The sequence below is a fragment of the Haliotis rubra genome, unplaced genomic scaffold, assembly GCF_003918875.1.
Source record: "Haliotis rubra isolate DU_JTF1 unplaced genomic scaffold, ASM391887v1 Scf1061, whole genome shotgun sequence".
Taxonomy (NCBI): Eukaryota; Metazoa; Mollusca; class Gastropoda; order Lepetellida; family Haliotidae; genus Haliotis; species Haliotis rubra.
This window is the reverse complement of record NW_025764961.1, coordinates 273,384-283,222: the sequence shown is the minus strand read 5'-3', so window position 1 is coordinate 283,222 and position 9,839 is coordinate 273,384.

Sequence of the window (9,839 nt, the reverse complement as noted above, 5' to 3'; positions counted from 1 at the left end):
CTGAATAAATTCCACGCTGAATCTGCGATCTGGTATGGCTTTATACAGACTGTGTGTATCTGCAGATTAAAAAAATATCGGGCCTGTGCAATTTTGAATGGTTTATCTATTTAGGTTGACACCGTTGCTTTATCACGCACTTATATAACATCAGGCACTTACATAACATACCTTACATGTGATAAGAGTAGGAGTGCCAACCTTGCACAGGTCTATTCTGGTGTATTAATGAAGAAGAAATAGCTTGTTATTTACACGCACTTTCAGCAACAAGGTTACACAATGGCATATTAACGAAAACTATATCGAGCGTAATCGGTGCTGTACATGCGGATTATCGTTGTTACCTTCAGATACCTTAGGGTAAAGATGTATTGAAGCCTTCGGGTCTTGCTCTCAGTCACGAGTGTAATGCAGATACTGATGTGTATACAACATATTTCACGTCATATGGGCCACGATGCAGTTGGTTTTACATGCCTGAGTTAATCACGTAAATTCATAACCTTGGTTAAAAAAAGGAAAAATCGAGGTGGCATGAACTTAATTTAATTACAAAATAACAGATAACTGAGTCAAGAATACATGTTTAGATTTCATTTTACAACAAGTGCTGACGGTGCAGGTTCTTCTGAATCATTCTGTGAACATCTTCACTGGCTACTGCAGGCAGCCACGTCAGCCTCAGGAAAGACAAGGAACCCGAATTACTTCCCGGGGAAGGTAACAGTGTTTCTTTCCATCCTGTTAGGTTTAAGCTCCGGCAGGGTATTATTGACAAGCTTTAGCGGGTTGTTGTTCAAGGCCACGGTTCTGAGATGGTGAACACTGATTATGAACTTTGCATGATAATTGTATATTGTATTTTTCCTGAATAATATTTGCGTGTAGATGTAATAAGTGTTTTAATGGCAATTCACCCATATCACGTTTCAAGTGAATTTGTGTCCTTTTCCAGAAGGAATTACTTAGTTAATTTTCCACCCGTAGCAACATTCTAAACTCTCATTGTTGACATCCCTGACAGTGAATCTACCTATTGGTGTAAACCAGAATGTGTATGTAGATTGACAGGAGGAGGTATTTTGAAAATAATGAGTGAGTCTATTGAATGGTGTGAACTAGAAGACATCTAGTCTGGGGATGACACTTACTTGCTGGTGAGTCCACCGACTGACGTCAGCCAGAACACGTCTACAGGTTGGCCGGGAAATTGTGGAAACGTAATGGAGGTAGTGTTATCCGTAGGGAGCAGGAAGTACATCGTCACACTGCCGGGCACGTAGCCATAGGAACTAGAACACAACACTTAATATTAGAGGACCGTTCCCTTGACATGAACATGAATCTTAATTCAGTATTGTTTATGTTCATTCCAACTATCTTTTAAAACGTACATTATGATGAAAGAAACTCAGAAAATTCGATAGCTTTAAGCCCTTATATTAGAGATATGTCGCCATTTGCTTAACCTGTGATTTTGCAATTTACTTGGATGGCGTTGTGCAGTGGGCGTAGGCTCTGATGGTGGTGTTGTCCACGCTCGCCTCCACAGAAAACACGGCGTCTCCCACCAGTCTCTTGTACAGGACAGTTAACCAGTAGTCCTGCAGTAGAAGACATGAATAAAACAAACTGATAACCTGTCATTAACGGTAAAAGTCACTACATTCATGTGTTGCTACATTAAACGTTCATTTCAACATATTGCTCAAATTAATTTAAGTGTCAGAAATGTGTCTTTAAAGAGGAAAACAATAACTACACTGACCGATTCAAAATATGGATACTTGAAACATCTATTCGATATTATAACTCAGCTCGAAATCAGTGAAATCAGAGACGTGAACAGTATGATTAAAGTCGGTGATATAACTGACCAAAAGATATCGTGTGACTACAGAATCAAGAAAGAAAGAAGGAAACGGATCGTCTCTATACGCACAGGCTATGGATCAAAGGCTGTCTCTATACTTACAGTCAATGGATCAAGGGTCGTTTCTATAGTTACAGGTAATGGATCAAAAGTCGTGTCTATACTTACAGGCAATGGCTCAAGGGCCGTTTCTATACTTACAGGCAATGGATCAAAGGTCGTCTCTATACGTACAGGCAATGAATCAAAGGTCGTCTCTATACATACAGGCAGTGGATCAAAGGTCGTTTCTATAGTTACAAGCAATGGATCAAAGGTCGTCTCTACTTACAGGTAATGGACCAAAGGTCGTTTCTATAGTTACAAGCAATGGATCAAAGGTTGTCTATACTTACTGGCAATGGCTCAAATGTATCTGTGTCAATCAGTGCATAGCTTCCAGAGTAGAAATCCTGTCTCAGCACTGCTTTCAACCCCATCCGGGCAGCAATACCAAGCTTGTCCAGCCACCTGAACAGTGTACACTTTCAAAAGGTGGTGTAGATGTTCCATTTATATACTGAGTCAAAAAAGAAACTTCACAAAATGTAATTTGAAAAATAATGAATAATATTTCTCTGATGATACATCTATGTATCCGAAATGGGGTCCCTATCTTTCGACTCTAGAAAAACGTTAGCAAAACCCACTCAAACCAATCCATTCGTCGTGCAAATGACGTTAGTACCAAATTAGGTTTTGCACGTGATCTTCGCATTGAAGTTTTCTTCATATGCACGTGTTTGCATTGGCCTCAAGAATTGAAAAAACACTTTTAAACCACAGTTCTAACGGTACTTGAAATGCCACGATTGTCAATGTGCAATGTGAACGTGCCGTTGGCATGTTGCAAGCGGGAAGATCAGTTATTGACGTCGCAAGGGCAATGGGATGCAGCCGTCGTACTGTGTATCGTCTACAACAAACTGGCACCACTTCTGATCGCCCAAGGTCGGGTCGTCCACGTGTGACGTCACGAGCAGAAGACAGTCAAATCGTCCTGCATCACCTACGTGACAGATTTCTGCCGGCTACACGAACCAGGGCTGAGATGTTCAGAGGTCGACTATCCTCACAGACCATTCGAAATCGGTTGCGAGCTGCCAATCTCAATTCTCGACGTCGATATCGTGGGCCAATATTGACGCCGTTTCATCAACCTCAACGTCTGCTGTTGGCCCAACGTCACCTCCGATGGACCCAGAAAGACTGGAATCGAGTCGTCTTTAGCGATGAATCCAGGTTTACCCTCAGATTCGCGGACGGCAGGCATAGTCTGGAGACGACGTCGTGAACGGAATGCCGAAAGGAAGTCGACAAATTCGGGGGCGGACGTTGCATGGTGTGGGGTGCTTTCTATGGGAACAATCGTTCCCGACTTCTGGTCATCCGTGAAAACCTCACAACCAGGTGCTCACCCCTGAACTCGTTCCTCTCATGGCCCAGGTCTACAGTTCCAGCATGATAATGCTCGGCCGCATACCGCGATGTTGACACGAAATTTCCTTCAAAACGCTTGAATCAACGTCATGGACTGGCCATCGAGGTCCCCTGACCTTAATCCAATAGAGCACGTTTGGGATGCACTTGGGAGAAGGCATCGTGGTCTTAGGAACCAACCTCAGAATTTGCAGGAACTTGGCGCTGCCTTGCAAGAGCAATGGCGCAGAATCCCCAACCACGTGTTCACAAGCATCAGGCAGTCGATGAGGTGAATGCGCGGGGCGGCCATACACGATATTGAACTGAGAAATTTCGCATTTTTATTCTTGTGACTTGACATTCTGTATACCCATGTTTTGGAAGGGCGGTGTAGCCTAATGGAACCGATTATGGCACTGTCAGTGTATCGAGTACATCACACAGATCACAGCAATGAAATAATAACAATTTAACCATCTTACCATCTCTTGTTCTTTTATAGTGCTCTGAAGAAAGAATGTGAAGTTTCTTTTTTGACTCAGTATATTAACACTTCTGTTGTATTACGAGTACTTTACAAAAGTCCTCAAAATTAGGAAAAATATTTGTTTCTTAGGAATAATTTAGGAAAGAATTATAATGAATAGACATTGTTCATTATTTTGCGTGTATAGGTGTCAAAGGTACGAGGTGGGCATTGTTTAATATCTGTTGATGTCTTACGTACAGAAACCCAGCGGCGTATCTGTCGGAGATTCCCGGGGCACCACCATCATAACAGGAGGACGTCTCTCCCAGCCAGACTGGGGTAAGTGGGTTGGTGCGTCTTGACACATCCAGCCCTGTGTCTATAACACTGACCAGGCGGTCCATCAACTTGGAATCGGTAAAATCAGAGAGCTGTGCAGTATGCCCATTGGTGTAGTATCTGTTCGAAACAAGGCTAGACTTGATAACAATGTTTCATCCACCTTTTCTGGTTGTAAATATCACAAACACATAAAACATGTAATACATTGAGTAAGTGCTAGCACAACTAATTATAACATTATTTAGCCTCATATTATTCCATCATTTAACACATGTGATGAGGAACTTCAAAGACAGCTAATTATCTCTGGAACCGATTTCTTGTGTAAATAAACATATGTGGATTATCATGGATAAAACAAAACATTTGTGATGTTTCAGGTGTTACATTCCAAGGTATATTCAGTCAAAATTTATCAAACATATTTTAAGGCCTACAAATATGATTGAAATGAAATATTTGAACAGAGTAAGTAGTCTTGTCATAAAAGTCCACAGTAAACACTTGGGCAGTTTAGAACATTTCATAGATACTAAAATCAACCTACTGGTGGAAGGTTATCCTGTCTACGGCTTTTTCCCCACCTCCTGTGAAGAAACTGGAAACAAGGTGGGGTTAAATTATGAGTAATATTATTCTAATGTCTTATCTGATCATATAACGATTGTTTATTAAAATAACCGCAAACCATAAATCAAACTTAACATTCCTCAACCAAGCACCAACTGACGAATCCGTAGGGGGCTGTTTACAAATGTAAGTATTTTGTGGTTAACTCTTGTGTAAACTATATTAAACGCTCTCATGCGATATGGTTGACGCTAGCTGTGTGACAACAGCTCTTAAGTAAATTCATTGACACAAATGTCAGATGAATGCACTTACTCAGCAAAAAACGGTGTTCTTGACCCCGTTACAGACGCCATATCAGGTCCAATTACTGGTGTTATCCCATATCCTGGTATCGTTTTGAGCAACCTGTTGAAGTTGTAGAAGTCCATACCCAACTTACTGCCAGTGATGTTATATGTCCCATTGAAATGGTCAGGTTCTGCAACAATTTGAAAATGTTAACTATAAATTGTATAGTTATATACTTATCCTATCTCACGTCTTGTACCTCCTCTCTCTTCAATTCAACCTGCTGAGTGGAAAGGAACTGCAAATAAAACATCCTTGGCATCACTTGCCCCTACGCCCGAGCGCTGCCCCCTTATAAGGACGCCTGGGCAACCTCACGGGAAGCATGCAGCACACACCACTACCTACTCACGTGACCGTCTTACCATAATCATCCTCGTTCTTGGAGCAAAGTAAACAATCTGAGTAGTGGGGAGGCCTGGCGGGCATCCATCGCGTCAGATAGGATAAGTATATAAATATTAGGGCTGTGCAATATTATCGTAATATGGTTCAGATTCTGCAATATATTGGGTCATCCAGAGTTAGCTCCCATTGAATTATCTTCCCTTGATTTCCATTCCAACAATATGTGCTCTAAAAGTGGAAAAATGTACTTTTATTTCTGTTGGTTTCATGTAACATTTTACAAGTGGAAGCTCCAAGAGTACCAAATGTTCTACCAAATTCTTGGTTTTGTGGGTTTTAATGGTTTTATTTGTGCTATTTTGGAGGAATTAAGTAGCCTCAAATGGACAATTTTTATATTTGGACTTATTCAGGCTGAATTTGTCTCTCGTCTGAAATTGTCTCTCATGCGGAAATCGAGTTTTCTATAAATTTATAATTCAAAGGGAATCTATGTATTTACTGTTCAAAAACGTTAATAAACTGATATATTTTCAATTCAAAACAATTTTACACGTAAGAGAGCACACTTGTACCAGTTCAGTGCACAATTTCGAATTGCAGAATCGGAAAATCCATTCCATTTTAGTATCACCCATCAGCGTTTCAACACCCTCCAATAATTTCACGTCCTTCTCACTAAATTTCTAAATTTCTAAATTTACACAGGTGCCTCCAAAGTTGTCTTTTTAAAGGCTCTTCTTGTAAGTAGTGCCTGAGGGACCATTTCACAACTCACATTGTTTTGTTATTTTTGTTCGTTTCATAATGGGATATATGTTATGAATTTATTATAAAGACCTAAGTCTTATAAATTCTGCAGGACTGTATAATGACATTGTACTCAAGGATCTTAGTTAATTAGTAAGAAGACATCGTGTCGCACACAGAGAGCTATTATGAATTTATGATGTCAGCACTTCGGTAGAAACCTTCCAGTCTGTATATATTACAATATGTATTGCAATATCTCTTAAATTATTGCAATATATCACAATATGAGAAACAGGGCAATATCCAGAACTAATAATTATACAATATAGTTAAAATTTCCGAGTTTTTAAACTTATCCTATCTGTACTTATCACACGGTCGAACGGGAGATTACCCAGATCAGGACAGTGCGAACAGCTGACGCTGTACAGCCTGCAGTCAACCATAGATAGCATTACACAAGGGAGGCCTGTTACGAAACTCCAAACTCCTAAGCTTGTGACTGGCTTTCCAGAACTCCATGGTCTACTAAGCACAACGACTCCCATGGAGATGGGTACTCTCGAGGAAAGTGGTGTTCAACCGCAACCTTCGTACGAAACGAAAGGACGCACCTTTTGGTGTGTAAAACTCGCCAAGGCACGAGTTACAGAAGGCGTCAGTAAACTAAAGTCTTTCGACCTTAATCTGGCCCCCACTTGCTTCGTGATTGTCCCTGCAGACACCATCACAACTCGGAAAGGTTACTATTTTTACATTCAGTTCCAAACGACATCAAACGATTTTCACTTTCCATCAAAACTTGTTAAAAGATGTGTCCAGAAACTTATGAGCATAACGCAACGAATCCAAAAGGAATACAGGGAGGACCCACTTTACTGACGTAATTGCTCCGTAGAGTAGAGGTCAGTAAGCGGGAGTGGTGATCACTTCTGTCTCAGGATACAAGATTTTGCCTTGAAGTCAATGATGAAGCTACACTGTGGCTATACCCCAGTGTGTAACTAGGTGAGGTAGATCGAAACCAATAATAAACTAGAACAAAAGGCAAACATAAAATACAGACTTTAATTCAGTAATTACAAGGAAGCAATGAACCGTGCGCAGTACACGTCCCTTTATCGGCGTTGGCGGGCTGATGATAGCTGCTGCATGGGCACAAAGGGTCCGAACTGACGTAGTCCTTGGACATCAGTCACGGAGACGTCTCGCATGTATTGTGAAGAGAAGACCGTATCGGATCGCCAAAAACACCCTTCCATAATGGATGTCAAGGAACAGTTACTATGTAGAACCATCGTCGAAGCTTGGGCTCGAGTTTCATGTTGACTAGAGGTGGTTGGGGGCGGTAACCCGGCAAAGGTGTAAGCCCATAGGATGGTAGAGCGCATAAAAAAAGATAGTGTAGTCCGGGAGACTTCGGCTCTGGAGGCGGTTCCGTAACCTCTGACGCTTTTGAGAGGATTCAAGAAAGATCCGCAGTGGCCTAACAGGGCACAATGACAAATGTCCAGAATCATCAGGCCCACGAAAGGTGGACAACGGGGGAATTATAAAAGCTCGATTTGGTTGCCCTGCCAACTGGTTCGTCACTACGAAGTCCCAACAGAGACCCAGGAAAAGCTGGCTATGCTTCTTCCGCTCAGACTTCACACGTTTGACATTCAGCGCATGGAGCTCAGATGAACGAGCTGCAGTAGCCAAAGCTACTAGGAAGAAGGTTTTAAACGTCACTTGCTGAAATTACTTCTCCTGAAGTGATTTGTAGTCACTAGATACAAGACGTCGAAGGACAACAGAAAGATCCCAAGTCGGCAAACAGAACTTCCTAGACTGGGGTCGAATCCTCTTCCAGTTGTTAGAGAGATTGAGTTGATGTGCGATATGCCGTTTAGATTTAGCGTCTGTGGGGATCTGTGGTATAGGTCCGAGTGAGGATGAAGTAGAAGGTTATCTCGGTTGGGTAGAGGTACTGGGTTTGGCTCTGTAAGGCATAGTAGATCCACGAAATAACTTCTAAGCTCATTATATGTACAGTTCACAAAAGTTCCAAACATTTTAGCACGTCAGCACGTTCGTATTACCTGAATAAAATGTTGAAAGTGACTGTCAAAAGACAGTTCTCGCATATGATGTAGACTGTTAGGCAAGCGATAAGACAAGCTAACTAGTTTACATTTACACCTGGGTACCCGGGGGTCTGCTTACCTGCTACAAGGAGCACTGCGACTTTAAGAACATGCATATTGGATGTTTCTGATGAATGCAAACCTCAGAAAATGTAAAGTAACTCTGTGCACGCTCTCTTTTATAAAGCTGTAACAGCATGTTCTGTGCATACATGGGGATGCGGCGCACCTTTAAAAATCAGAATAATTAAGCAGATGATTAATTGTCACATCAACTGCACTTTTTGCTATTTGACTTTTTTCTGAAGCCTTTAAACTTTTGCATTCATCTCCCGCCATGATCTCGGCATGGGCTGTTACAGATATGCTCCAGTTTTTAGGTGTTGTCTACTTAGTTGAAATTACTTTGTGTATTTTGTGCTTATTAAGTGAGTAATTCTTATGGAATACGTGTGACAGAGACAATTAAAATCTTTCTTGTACCAGCAAAGGTAACAGAGTATAGTGGAGATCAGTCTAAAATATTTGATAAATGGGTTGAACTTTGTTTTAAACGAAAACATTTAATCGACAGCAAATCACCACATGCACCGATCGCGGGATAATAATAGGCTTTCTTAGAGCTCTGCGGTGTGCTTGGTGGGTAGCTAAAACCACTGTGACATCACCACAAGCGTTACAAGCAGGTTTATGCAATAATATCATTATGATATAATTTTTCTACTATTTCCGCGATCGCTGGGTATATAAGTTCGAAACAACTGGCAGCTATCAGTTTTTTTCCTTTCACTAACCACAGAAGGACATTACAAGACAATATGCAGTTCTCTAACTTCGCCGCACTTCTTGGCCTTGGTTAGTATCTTCATACCGTTATCATGCAATAACGCTTTTAATGGTCTCATCTGTCCGAATTAAAAGGAGGGCAATTCAATGTTCCATGCAGTTGTATAAACTGAACGTGAATGTGTGTGATTTGAGAATGTTGTAACACCAAAATCAGCCATGTCGAGAGCTTTACAGTGTTATACATATCTCATAAGAAAGTGTTTTACTTCTGTTTCCAAGAAAGTTCCTTCTCTGTTTTTAATATATAAAGTATAATCGTGCGTAAAAAGGTGTGTGTTTTTTGCTTTTTATCCAGCTCTGGCAGCCGTTTTGGGTTTGGCTAGTGGTCACGGTCATGGTGGTCACGGACACGGTGGTCATGGACATGGTGGTCACGGTCATGGAGGACATGGTCACGGAGGTCATGGCCACCACGGATAAAGCTGCCAAGACGTGTAAGGGGATTGATATCCGAAGTACATGATCACATGACAATCTGGATGCTGGGAATCCACTGTGTAGTTAATAACCTATTGTATTGATTGTGATCAAGAGAAAAAAGTACCAGCAGCAGGGACGAACAGAAGAATGGATAGACAGAAAACTGAAACAGTTTCGGGAAATCTTGTGAATTGGCTCAAGCTTGATTCATATTTGAAAACACCTCATAAACTCAAACGCTCGAACGACAAGAAACGCCCAGTTTCCTACT